This window comes from Pocillopora damicornis, chromosome 9 (genome assembly GCF_964200805.1).
Source record: "Pocillopora damicornis chromosome 9, jaPocDami1.2, whole genome shotgun sequence".
In the NCBI taxonomy this organism is placed as follows: domain Eukaryota; kingdom Metazoa; phylum Cnidaria; class Anthozoa; order Scleractinia; family Pocilloporidae; genus Pocillopora; species Pocillopora damicornis.
Window position 1 is genome coordinate 6,584,959 of NC_142678.1, and position 13,749 is coordinate 6,598,707.

Below are 13,749 nucleotides of genomic sequence, written 5' to 3' on the forward strand. Positions count from 1 at the left end.
AAGACGAAAAATCACCCTTTTTTTAGTAATAGTAAAAACAAACGAGGTTATTTATAAATTATATTATCACATAAACTGCGGTGTTATACATATAGCCAATCAGCCGCTGACACGTCACTCGCCTTTGGTGCCAGGTTGATGAATGAACGGCAAAGTCTTCACGATTCTCAATACAAGTTGTTTGTCAGAGCTTCCTCGAATTATGGCAGCTAAAACACTAAAAAATCCGTTTGGCTGACAGAAAGTGAGGTCCAAACTTTGCTAGAAGGGGAAGATAACCAATATACTGACAGAAAAACCGTAAGTTACGTATTCAGTGGCTTTGGTGTTAGCATTTCTCTCGGTTGAGAATGAAAATCGATAACTGGAAGATTTGTCACTGACCGATTTTGGTCGTTTACTTGAAAGAATTCTTCTGTCGGTAAGGACGAAGTCAATAAATGAGAATTTTGTACATTAAAAATTACGACCATTGTTGTTTTTGTAATCATGATTCAACGCATTTTTCCATCTTAAGAGTTAACGCCACGCACTCTATGATTGTTATTCGGGGATTGTCAATTCATTTATTTTCATTAATTAATGAAGTCGGCTTTTCTTCGCAGGAAAGGGCTATTGTGTTTATATGATAAACAAAATAATACATGGTTGCTTGTAGATATGGAATTTCTCTTCTCGCTGCGCTCACTCATGAGCTAAGGAGTTAAACACTCGAAGAGAAATTCCATTTCTACACGCGCTCATGTATTACTTTCTATGCAACTTACATGGTTCCTGATAGTCTTGAAAGTACCCCTCGGCAATAAATAAAGATATATTACTCCATACCCGCAAGCCGCAAGAAATATAGATGGATACTAGCATACACAACACAGTAACACGTGACATTTAAAACATCAGGAAAGAGAACAAGTCGATAGAGGAGAAAAAGAAATACAAGATATCAAGATTGTTCAAAAATGGGTAAAAAAAAATGAAAATTAAGTTAATTATTATAAAAATACTATGATTGCCAATCTACATAAAAATAGATAAATGCTCGTAAATATTTCGTTTTACAAGTTCGAGCTCAAATTTAACAACCACTTCTCTCACGCCCCTTAGCTGCCACGCTTTAAGCTCGCTCCAGTCTCCACAACTAACCTCCGACTCCTACCCGCGAAGACTCTGCGAAAGAAAAGATCAACCAAATATCGCCACGTCATTCTATTAAATTTTTGAAAAGCGGTTTTTTGATCCGAAATCTATATATGTCTAAACCAATTTATATTAAGAATTGCACTCCTTTCCTTAGAGGGTAATTGGATGTTTTACATCTCAGCTTTTATTTATCTTAACAATCCTGTTACAGCAGGAAAATATATATGTAATCGAAGTCGGATCCAATTGCTGGTTTTCAGTGTCACGCCATTCAAAATAGATCAAAATAAAAAATAAAAACCGTTCAATCGATTTAGTCTAGAATCTGGAAATAGAAAGAAGCTAGATATGTAAAGACTCTCGCCAAGATTCAGGTCACAGCAATTTTTCTTACGGAAGATATGAGGAGAAACGTTTTTCCCAAATTTATAGAGATTTGTATGGAGCCGCCATGCTGGTGCCCACCTAGATGGGCACCAACATGGCGGCCGGAAACCAGCAGAAACATCTGTCGCTGAGTTTTGCTACAAAAGCGTGAATTTATCTCTCTAAGAACTCATAAACGTAACAATAATACTTTATTCTAATACAAGAACTGTTCAGATAGCTGAATTTCCCTAAATAAGTCACCTTTTAAACCAACATAACAGCTCTCTCGCTCGTCATGTAAAGGCCACGTCACGCAAAAGCTTAGAAATTCAAGAGTAGTCTATCACTAAACCAAGAACCCATTTGGAGTGAAAATTTGTCTGAATATTAGTTTTTAGCTGCTCTAATACATCATGAAAGTAAAATCTCAGGAGGATCAATAGTTCTGAAGTCTGAAATTTAGTGACGTCACGTGAAAACCAGCAATATTTTCAAAGAGTACAATTTCCATGCAAATATTAAAAGAAACATGCCAGGTATTTGCAATAGATGAATATTACGCCTTTAAATGTAAAAAAAATAATTATTTAATCATTTTATCAAATCATCATTTCAAAAGTCGCCTTGAAATTTTTAGGACAGAATTGTGGTTTGCATTGGTTACTAAACGTCTGAGAAAAATGTAAACGTCTTAAGCCATTTTTTACCCAGATTTGAATCAAAACCCTTACGGATTGCATACCAAAAGCTTTATAAACACTTCTTTATCCCTCATTCCGAGTTTTGTGCGCTAGTCAGTTATAAGACATTACTTTCTCGTGATTTAGTCGTAAAAATAGCAAATTGTATATGAAGAACTACTCTTTACCCCACCAATCATTATTTTTAAATAATGATTAAAAATCAAACATAATTGTTTGATTTTTAAGTGTTCCTGCGTAAACCCCAGATCGTTTTCCTTTCGAGCTCAACTAAACATTCTAAGAAGGAACAGCCCTTTTTCGCAGTTAGTCATCCCAACGACGTCTACGGCCACAATGCCGGCGTCGACGTCTACGTCGTTGTTTTTGTCGACGGCAGCGGCTGTCGCTGTCTCGTGGATACCGATCTTCCTTCACTGCATCTAATGAACTTTGTTCAATAAAACTGAAAGAAAGTAGAAAAAAAATAATGATATAAACATAACGAAACAAAAAAACAAAATGAAGATATGAAATTCTGCTATATGCGATTTTCACAGGTCATTCAATCTTAGCATCCTTCGATAACCAGTTGAGAATATTCACCTTTTGTCAAAATGAGTGAAAGTTATCGACAGCCCTAAAAAGAGGATCGTTTGTAGTTTTTCTTTGAAAAGGATTTTTTTTAAATTGAACTTTGCAGTGGTGGAAGGTTTCTTCAGTCTACACCGAGAAATTCTAATAAGCAGCAGTAGGATTGAAAGAAAACACTATGTGGGGCTAATTTCTGTCTCTTACCTCTCAGCGTCTGCTTCTTTCAAGTCAACTGCACCTTTTTCGATTTCGGTGCTGTTTTCCCCATGCTGCAAGGCAAATCCCATGGCTAGGATAGAGCCGACCAACACTAAAAGGAGCAGTCTGTTCATTTTTCTCATTTACAACTGATAAGCTTAAAACGGTGACTTTATTGCCTTAAATCAAACAGACTCGGAAGAAAATGTCTGGTTAACCGCCGGATAGATAAGCAGGTATCCTCGTTGACGTCAATACATTGACAACTCTGGAAAACTTCACTCATGTCTAGTTAAACTTCTGAACACAAATATATTGACCATTATATTCTTTCTATTTCCATGACTGCACGTAAGGAGTATTCTTATCGCACTGTCTCTTCCGAGTAAAAACGCAATTATTCTTAATAAAATATTTCTTTTATCCAAAGAGTTTATTCGTCGCAAAGAAGTACATAAAAACATCATACTCTCAAAATGCATGGATCAACATGGAAACATATTTAATGAGGCATAATAACCGAAAATAGCAGCAGAAAATACCGCAGGCGTTATGTAGTGAGCATCTGCAAACTAGGGAAGTCTAGGAGCCAAACTTACCAGCAGGCAAGCGAGCTATACGCAGCTCCTCTGCGTTCAAAGTGGTGGCAAAAGGTTTTTACTCATATCAATAACTGCTCAAAAGCAAAGCTACCATACGTATATTTATATTTAAAATATAAATAGCTATTTATATTTAAAATAGAAATAGCGTGATATTGTGGCTGAAATTAAATACCTTTCTAGTTGAAGAGGCGGTTGTCACAAATAGACATTTTTTTTCTCTGAATCAACACATGCGGTGTATGCATATTCGAATGTATAAGAAATAATTTCATCTGAAATTTATACTTCTTCTCCTGCTCAATATTTCGGCGAGGAAATCGAAGTTTGCGTGGATAAATTCGATGGGCAACAAAAATGTGCAGTTATGGTTATGTTGTACGGTCAGTAGCCTGAACAAAGGAGATTCAGTTGATCGTGTTGTTTGAACGAACGTGAAATACTTCATGAAAAGGACTATCGTCGATTGTAAAAACTGACGTTTCGCGAGTTGGGGGTTGAAACCATAAACAGAGTCTAGACTACCCTTTTATCATTTTACCCGTGAAAAGATAAAATAATCAAAAGAGATCGAGTATAAAGTAGATTTTGATCTTGACAAAAAGCTTAATTCTAATTAAAACAGGCTAAGGTCAATTAATTCAGGAGGAATTTGTCTCCGGCTTATTATAAGTGGATGGACAAATCAAATGGATGGACTAATGTTATGGAAGCCCGGAGCATTTGCACCGAGGCTGGAAGAAGTAACTTATTATCGTGATTTCAATCCTCGTCTGTTCCTGATAAGCGTCAAAATTTTAATTTGAAGTCTTGAAATCAGAGATACCCGAAAGGATAAATGTGCCAAAGAAAAAAAAATCAGGCCGTGACATTGTTAGCCATTCTTAAAAAAGTGCGCTCATATCTACCGACTACTTGATTTGATTGTTCTGTGATAAAGTTTATCGCCAGAACGCGATTTTTTAAGTTCACTGGGATATCGTGGTAACCGAAATATTCCCGAGGATCACAAGTGTATCAGGACCTATAAAATTAATCCAGCAGTCCTATTGAGTGCATGAATATACCGGTACGTTGCTTGAAAAAAATTACGAACACTTAAATAATGATCCTGAACAGGCGAAAAATTTTGCTGCAATGGTTCAAAGTCATCCTCTATTTAACATTTTCGGGATAAAAATGTGGCCGTGATATTGTTAGCCACTCTTAATAAGCGCGCTCTTATCTAGCGACTCCTTCATTGGAATATCGTGGTTGCCGAAATATTCCCGAGCATTGCAAGTGTATCAGGACCTATAAAGAAAATATCGTAGTCCTATTAGGTGCATGAATTTAAATCGCTAAGGCTTGGTTCAGGCGCTGCTACACTCATGTCCTGACATTGGCGCGACAGCTGATTCAGATGGCGTATCGTGTGTCGCACCTAATAGGAAAAACGTAAGGGACTGGATCTGATAACAATTCAATTTTTGCGCCAAATTCAACTTTCAAGGTGGTGGGTTTGAAAGAAAGGATAGCTTTCAGTGGAGCGCTTTCTCAGAGAAACCAGCGCAGATGGATGTCTTCAGAAAGTGCTCTCAGGTACGTTGCATTACAAGAGGACGGATGATTCTTTTGCTTTCCTTTGTTGGGCTTTTGGTTTGGCTTCTTCATTTGACTGTTTCACGAGGCGTGGAGACCAGGAGGCGATTATTTCAAGTTCACTGGGATATCGTGATGGCCGAAATATTTCCGAGAATTGCAAGAATATCAAGACCTGTAAAAAAAAAAAAAGGGATATAAATTGCTTAAAAAAATAGAAACACTTTATAGTGATAAACAGGCGAAAGAATTTGCTGTAATTGTTCAAAGTCACTCTCTATTTAACTCTTTCGGGAGGTGAATTGTCATAATTACGCTGCATACTTCAGAGAAAATAAACAACTTCAAACCATGCATCGTTCTTGCGCCACACAAGTTAAGAAATTTCGAACACCTTGAATGAATGACCAAGACGTTATATTTCCGCATCATAATCAAGAGTACCAATTGCAAGAAGTGTTTTGAACGCCTAAAGAATCAAAGACGAGACAGTATTTGAAAATATGACGGAGTAATCTTTTTGCAGCTGCTTAAATCTATCAGTAAAATGACCTCATACGCCTACATAAACAACAGAATTTATAAGAAGAAAAAGACACTTCAGATACATACGTCAATGACTAAATATCCTTTTCATCTTGGGGCCTTTGCAGTAGCTAGAACATTGAAAAAAACACTGGATTAAAATGTTTATCCAGAAGTGTTATTCTTCTCTCTGTCTTTTCCCAATGAACAGACCGGTTTCAAGAGGCGAGCGAATTGCAAAAATAATGATCATAGTTTATAAGGCTTTATAATGTAAGGTCACTGCGTAAATAGAATTAGTTTACTGTTGTATATCAGTCTTTTTATAACATCATCCATTTTGGAAACAGGTACACGCAATGAATTTTTTTTTTTGTTATCTGGTGACCATATCAGCATAACAGTTTATTATCCAGCTTACCTGAATTACTTATAGTAATAATAAAGCACGAATCGAGTTCAAATACCCTGTGCGATATTGTACGGGTTATTTCTACAATCGATCATTTTGTACTGTAAAAAGTCTATTCGATATGAAAGCGTTACGCAGTACCTGTCACAAACTGCTTCTCTGTTTGCTTTTCTTTCCCTGCATTATAATGTACCTAAAATACGTGGTCGGATAATGAATACCTTCGCAAAAGTTTTGGTGTGAAGAATCACTGAGTATTGTTACACGTTCTTTGAGCTCTTTAAAATACGTTGCAAAGGAAGAAAGGCATCAACGCTGATTTATTCCATCCTTATTTATTGATGTTTTAATTAAATTTAAATTTAATTTAATTTTCAATAGCCCATGGCACTTCAAATGAAGGCTGCCAGACTAAACTGCGGCGAAATTAGAACTTTATTGATAAAGTATTTGATAGTTCCTTGCCACTTTCACTTCCCCTCCTTCCCCTCATTACAGTAAAGAGTGTCAACACGGAACACCAAAAGGCCATCCTTTCATTTTCTTTTGGCATAGGAACTCTTACTTAAATTAAGGGGAACTTTTTTGACACCCCTTTATTTTCTCTAATCTTAAATTTCCTTAAACTAATTAATATTAAAACTCAAAATTTATTATCAAGTTCACATCATTAACTCAATATTTTACCGGGGGAAAAAATGAACGGCCGCCTCAAAAGAAGCAAACTCTACTCGTGTCAGTACCTTAATTTTTTTAATTTTTTAATATTTTCTTACAATTGTGCGTTCATACAAATCCAATACATTTTAAGATAATGTATTACACTTGCTTTTTTATTCAATTTATCATTAAAAAGTTTTTCGTGGATTATATATGGGATTTAAAGGCCAATAAACATGTGTAACGATAAGCATATTGTAGGGTACATGGCTGATCATACATTTGAGAGAAACAGTTCATTTTTGTGGTGTGATCGATCGTGAGAGTATCACTGTTGTAGGGTGTACCAACTGACGATTGGAAAACTTAAGTGGAAGTGGGAAGTCATCATCAAATGAAAAATTACCAAAGGCGAACGGAGACGAAAAAAGATCTTTTTTTTAACTCTTGACAAAAAAAATTCATTATTTAGGCCAAATGACTGAAAAGTTGAGGAGATCGATTTTCCGCGATACGCTTTAAGGTTTATAACAAGTGTAATGGCTGGCAGAGGTTTATTTTTTCAGTGTCGCCCTCTTCTCTTATTTATCAGTGCTGACCACTTTGAATTCTTGAAATCAGATATCTCGGAAGTAGAGATCTGCTAAAACATGATGGAAACGTGAACGTGAGAAAGTGCGCTCATGAATATCAGCGTCTCAAATAAATTCGTGATCGAGCACTTATCCTTTGATAAAGAGGGCTCTTGAAGCTCGAAATCAATATGGAAATCAATCACTTGTACCTACTATCGAAGGATATGAAATACACCGTGCACCACGACGTACGAGTCTCCAACGTGGGCTCATCAAAATACGGTACAAAGGAAAAAAAGGGCATCGACGCTTAATTATCATTAACATTTATTGATATACTGATTTTAGAAAAGGAAAGGTGACAGAATAAATTGCAACGAGAAACGAACTTGATTGGAGAAATCTTGGTTGGTCTTGCATGCATTTTTCTTTCCCTCTTCCTTCGTTTCTTTGCAGAATGGCGTGTCTTCGTTTTCTCTTGGAGGTCGGAAGAAGGAATATATAATCAGAGTTACTAAGTATCCTAATATTACCTGCGCCAAATATAGATCTGTTTCCTCTGACCCTTGACGTAAAGTTTCGTTTTCAGGCAGAGGTGATCGTGACTGAATAGTCGAGGAAACATTTTTTTACACCATATGCTTAAGGCTACCAGGAAGACTGACGGACTGAACGCCAAAAACATTCGTGCCTAAGCTGGGAGAATTAGTTTATTTTTCAGAATGTCGTCCTCTTCTGTTATTAGTTTGATTTAGAGATACCCGAATTTAGAAATCTGCCTAAGCACGCAAATGTGGACGTGACATTATTTACCACTGTAAAATAGTGCACTCATATCTGGCGACTCCTTAAATAATATTATGTTTGTGTTTTGCTGTTACACACTCTACTAAAAAAAAATATAATCATAAACATGGGAAAATATATAGCTCAAAGCTTTAAAGCCAGCCTCGTTTTAGTTCTTTAAGAACATGAATTGTCATTTTAACTAAAAAATATTTAGGAAACAAATAAACAATATAAACGCTTGCTTCGTTCTTGCACCTTGCAAGTTAAGTAATGTTCACAACATGGACAGTCAGAGAACGGACCTTTATTAGCACTTCCTTCTCCATACTAGGGTAATGACTGGTCAAGCAATACACGTCCGCTTTAAAATCAAGAGTGGTAAGAAGTGTTTAGAACGCCTCAGGGTTAAAAAGTGACGCCAGAAACTAGAACTGACATATTGAAGTCTTTCTGATACTGGTTGCAAGTGTTAAATGAATTTGTACTTCACATCATTTCAGTCGAAAACATGACACCATCCAGTTTCTTGGAATGAAGTGATATATTATCCTAGTATATACCACAAGAGTGAATAGTGCTTTTCACGCGCGTTGATTGGCTGAAGTCATCGGAAGTGATTATCAAGTACTATTAGCCTCCAAACAGCCAAAGAGATAACATCGCGCATCAACAATTCAATCACCAATCACCAACCATATATATATATATACCACTTTTCACCTTTATTTCGGTGAATAATTGAACATTGGAGCGTTTCCAAGCTTTAAATGAACTTAAAGTATTGCTTGAATGGTCGAGAACATTCAATATCTAGGGGTAAATAAACAGATATCGTCTTCATCACGTACCCATAAAAGCCACCTCCTCCTGTCCTTCGTTATTGACACGGTCTATTTTAAGAAACAGATTTTAGAACAGATATTAAGTTCGGAAAACCCACGATCGCCTAATTTGCAGAACGATTTCACGCTAAAAGCAATCTTTTGGTCAAATATGTCCTGGCGGTTGGCTACATTTAAAAAAAAAATTCGATATCTCGATAAATTAGGCTCCTCTAAGACGATTACCAAATATGGAAATCACCTTCTTATTCTTGTTATAAAAGTGTACAAAATTTTCCATGCACCTAAGCGTGCGACCCAGAAGAAATGTCAAACACTTGATATCCATGAGGTCGGTACGTGTTAAGTCCTTAGCTGGCTCCAAGTAACTTTCCTTCAAATATTGTAGTCAATTCAGTAGGGGTGAAACTTTGTTGAAGGTTCTTACCTCTCACATGATTGGCCTTGGTTTGATTACCTTACCCGGTGTCACATTTTGATGCAGTTTGTTTCCTTTTCTCTTATCCACTCCAAAGGACTTCAAATTGGTTCAATGGTTTTCGTAGTTTCACCCCCATCCCCCATTTCCCCCTAACAACAACGCACTAGTAATTCCAAATTAATTGGGACTTATTCAATGCATGGTTTTATGCGAATGAGTTATTTAACTGTTTCACGTCATACGCTCGCACAAGCAATAATAAATACTAAACCATTGAATAAAACCCATTCATAGGTAATCCTCACCTTTTCAATTGAAGACATTTATTATACAAAATAAATTTGTCTTTCATTAGTATTGGATCCTTTTATATCAACAGATTTATGGGGGCCGTCCGTCTAAAAGAAAAAGTTAATTTTGAAATCCTTCTCTGCAGTAATGCGTGGCCATGACAAAGAAACATTGTTTAGACCCTAGCTAAGCTTAGAAATAGTTTTGTTTTCCTTTCACAGTAATGTAAACGTAGACAATAAACAAGAAATGTAATTCGCGTATTTTGGTGCTCAGTTGGATGAAACTTTCCTCTCCTTTTTCAAACGTATTGACCCCTAGTATCGAGGCCATTTTCTTACACGGTCTGACAAGATGTCATCATTTAACGGCGACAAAATAAAAATTGTATATTTACTAAATTAATTAAGATCAGTTATTTAAGGAAAAAAATTGGAATATTTCAAAGCGGGTCATTTGGGAAAAAAACATGTTAATTGCTTTGTCAGGAGGGTAGGTAAAAGGATAAAAAAGTAAAAAAAAAATCTTTAATTTCTTCAAGAGGATAAGGGCTACAGATATTCGAATTTTCAATTTAATAAATGCCACACCCTTGAACTATAGAGAGCGTTATGTGCTAGCTCCAATTGTATGAGGGGTTCCTAATTTGAATAAAAAAAGATAAACTCCGCCATCTTTTTATTTTTCCTATTTGTGCAGGATGCTCTTGACCTATAGAATTTTTCTTTGTCTCACGTTCGAGACAAAAAGTAGTAAAACTAGTTGCTATTTGAAATGTGATAATATTTGCGGAACATACAACGTGGTTCATTTCATTCTACATATGATATCTTTTACCACCAAACAATACAAATCTCATTTCACACCAGCGAAGATATATAGAATAAGAGTATCCTCTCATTGTGAATATCGATAACAGATAATACAAGATTTCCCACATTTCTCATCTGTTCTTTTTAAAAGCTTCTGGTAAGAATCGAGCTAGCTTACAGAAATGTGAACATAGAACTAACAGGATCGATAGAAAGTCTCTTCAAGCGCTGCTTTCTGGATTTGTGACATTTCCAAACGCGGATTACGATAGAAATAATTTCGATAATCGAAATTAGCGTAAAAGGAGGACTCTCGATGGTTTACTTACGCTAGGAAAGTTTTGGGGCAGTTATGCATGACATCCTAAAGTACGTCTAAGATTACAAACACCTACATTCGAACCCTTAGAAAAGTCAATTAATCTGAAAAGTCTTGGAATTTTTGTTTTGTTTTTGTTTTTGTTTTTGTTTTTGTTTCTGTTTCTGTTTCTGTTTCTGTTTCTGTTTCTGTTTCTGTTTCTGTTTCTGTTTCTGTTTCTGTTTCTGTTTCTGTTTCTGTTTTTTTTGGTTTTTTTTTCGGAAAAGAGCTGCCAAACGGTAAGATTTTTTTTTAAACTTGCAGTTGACATTTGTTCACATCAGATACGCGAACTACACAACCTCAACGAGTGTGATATACCTCATTGATAAACTGTTAAACAAGCAACTTTAGAAACACTTTAGATAACAAGAGAAAAAGGAAATTGCTACCTCAACGCCAGCAGCTTAGAAAAGAGTTCACGTTCTCTAACTCAGTATTTTATCGGGAAAAAAAGTAACGACCGCCTTTGTTTAAAGAAGCAAACTATAATCGTTTCAGTACCTTAGCCATTTTTCATTCTTCAATATTTCCTAACAATCGTGCGTTCATGCAAATCAAATACATTTGAAAATAATACATTGCACTTTCTTTCTCATTCAAATTTTCTTGGATAATTTTTCATGGAGTATGTGGGATCTGAAGGTAAATAAAGGTGTGCAACGATGAGTATATCGTACGATGTAAGTCTCACCATGGGAGAAACGGTTCATTTTGTGTTGGATCAATCGAAAGAGTGAGACTGTTGTAGGTCGTAACAACTGACGTTTGGACAACTTAAGTGAAAGGGGAAAGTCATAATAAGAGAATGACCAAAGGCGATCGGAGACGAAAATAGATCTGTTGACTGAAAAGTTGAGGAAATTTGTTTTCCGCAATACGCTGAGAATATTCAAATATTGTCAAAATAAGTGAAGGTTGTCAACAACCCTAAAAAGAGAATCGTCTGTAGTTTTTCTATGACAAGGAAATTTTTTTTTCTCAATTGAATTTTGCAGTCGTGGAAAGTTTCTTCAGTCTACACCGAGAACTTCTAATAAGCAGCAGTAGGATTAAAAGAAAACACTACGTTAGGTTAATTTCTGTCTCTTACCTCTCCGCGTCTGCTGCTTTCAAGTCAACTGCACCTTCAAGTTTTTCGATTTCGGTGCTGTTCTCTCCATCTTGCAGGGCGAATCCTATGGCCAGGATACGGCCGACCAACACTTAAAGGAGCAGCTGTTCATCTTTCTCATTTGCAACTGATTAACTTCAACTGGTGCCTTTTATTGCCTTAAAATCAGTAATCAGACTCGGAAGAAAATGTCATGTCAACCGCCCGATAGATAAGCAGGTAACCTCTTTGACGTCAAATATATTGACAACCTGGAGAAGTTCACTCATGTCTACCTAAACTTCTGAACACAAAGATGTATATTTCCCATTAAATTATTTCTATTTCCATGACTGCATGCGATTAGTATTCTCATTGCATCATCGCTTTCGAGTAAAAACGCTATTATTCTAAATACCATATTACTTCTATCCAAAGAGTTTACTCGTCGTTAAAAGTACATTAAAACATCATACTCACAAAATGCATGGATCAACAGGGAAAAATATTTAATAAAGCATAACAACCACAGATAGCAGCAGAAAATTCCTCAGGCGTTCTGTATTGGGCGTCTGCAAACTAAGGAAGACTAGGAACCAAACTTCCCAGCTGGACAGCGAGCTATACGCAGATTTTTTGCGCGAAAAAGAATATGTCATTCATTTCAACAGATCCTCTATGTTCAACGTGGCGGCAAAAGGTTTTTACTCATATCAATAACTGCTCAACAAAAAACCTACGATACATATTAAAGCAGTGTTAAAATAGAAATAGCGTGATATTTTGGCTGAAAAGAAAATATCTTTCTATTTGAAGAGGCGGTTGTCACAAATAACCATATTTCTGAATCAATATACGCGGTGTATGCATATTCGCATTAAGAGAATAATTTCATTTGAAATTTACCCTTCTTCTCGTGCTCAATATTATGGTGAGGAAATAGAAGTTTGCGTGGATAAGATTCGATGGGCAACAAAAATGTGCAGTGATGGTCATATCGTAGAGTCAATAGCTTGAACATAGCAGACGCGGTTCATCGTGTTGTTTGATCGAACGTGAAATACGTCATCATTTACGTTATCATTTTACCCGTGAAAACAGAACATAATCAACATAGATCGGGGACAAAGTAGATTTTATCTTGACAAAAAGCTTGATTAATAGGCCAAGGTCAATGAATTTTGGAGGAATTTGTTTCCGGCTTATTATTAGGGAGGGTACATTTAAGTGAAAGGGCTAATGTTATTGAAGCCCAGAGCATTTGCACCGAAGCCGGAAAGAGAAGCTCATTCATCAGGATGTCAGTCCTCGTCCGTTCCTGATTAGCGTCAAAATTTGAATTTGAAGTCTTGAAATCAGAAATACCCGGAAGGATATACGTGCCAAAACACAAAACAAATGTGGCCGTGATAATGTAAGCCACTCTTTAAAAAGTGCACTCATATCTACCGACTCCTTCATTCGATTGCTCCATGATAAAGTTTACCGCCAGCAGTCCTATTAAGTGTATATATATAAGTTGCTAAAAAGAAAATTATAAACACTGAAACAGTGATCGTGAACAGGCGAAAAATTTTGCTGTATTTGCTCAAAGTAATCCTCTATTTAACACTTTCGGAGGGAAAATGTGGCCTTGATATTGTCAGCCACTCTTTATAAATGCACTTATATCTGCAGACTCCTTCATTTGATTTTTCCATGATTAAGTTTATCGCTTGCACGCAATTATTTAAGTTGACTGGATATCGTGGTTGCCGAAATATCCCCGAGCATTGCAAGTGTATCACGATCTATAAAGAAAGTAAAA

At 36.2% G+C, this 13,749-nt stretch overlaps 2 long non-coding RNA genes across 4 annotated transcripts; both read right to left on the bottom strand.

Moving 5' to 3' along the window:
• Nucleotides 1-1,295: 1,295 nt before the first annotated feature.
• On the bottom strand, nucleotides 1,296-3,584 carry LOC149039854 (uncharacterized). Its single transcript, XR_016179940.1, has 2 exons — nucleotides 2,988-3,584; nucleotides 1,296-2,655 (listed from the first exon to the last, which is right to left on the bottom strand). It is a non-coding gene; the product is annotated as an uncharacterized LOC149039854 (long non-coding RNA).
• A 23-nt stretch (nucleotides 3,585-3,607) lies between these two features.
• On the bottom strand, nucleotides 3,608-12,661 carry LOC149039855 (uncharacterized). 3 transcript variants are annotated; one of them, XR_016179939.1, is made up of 3 exons: nucleotides 11,943-12,661; nucleotides 5,777-5,820; nucleotides 3,608-5,339 (listed from the first exon to the last, which is right to left on the bottom strand). It is a non-coding gene; the product is annotated as an uncharacterized LOC149039855 (long non-coding RNA). The 3 variants fall into 3 exon arrangements; XR_016179937.1 differs by lacking the exons at nucleotides 5,777-5,820; nucleotides 11,943-12,661 and adding exons at nucleotides 8,974-9,015; nucleotides 9,694-11,517; XR_016179938.1 differs by lacking the exons at nucleotides 5,777-5,820; nucleotides 11,943-12,661 and adding an exon at nucleotides 5,515-5,652.
• Between the last annotated feature and the right edge of the window lie 1,088 nt (nucleotides 12,662-13,749).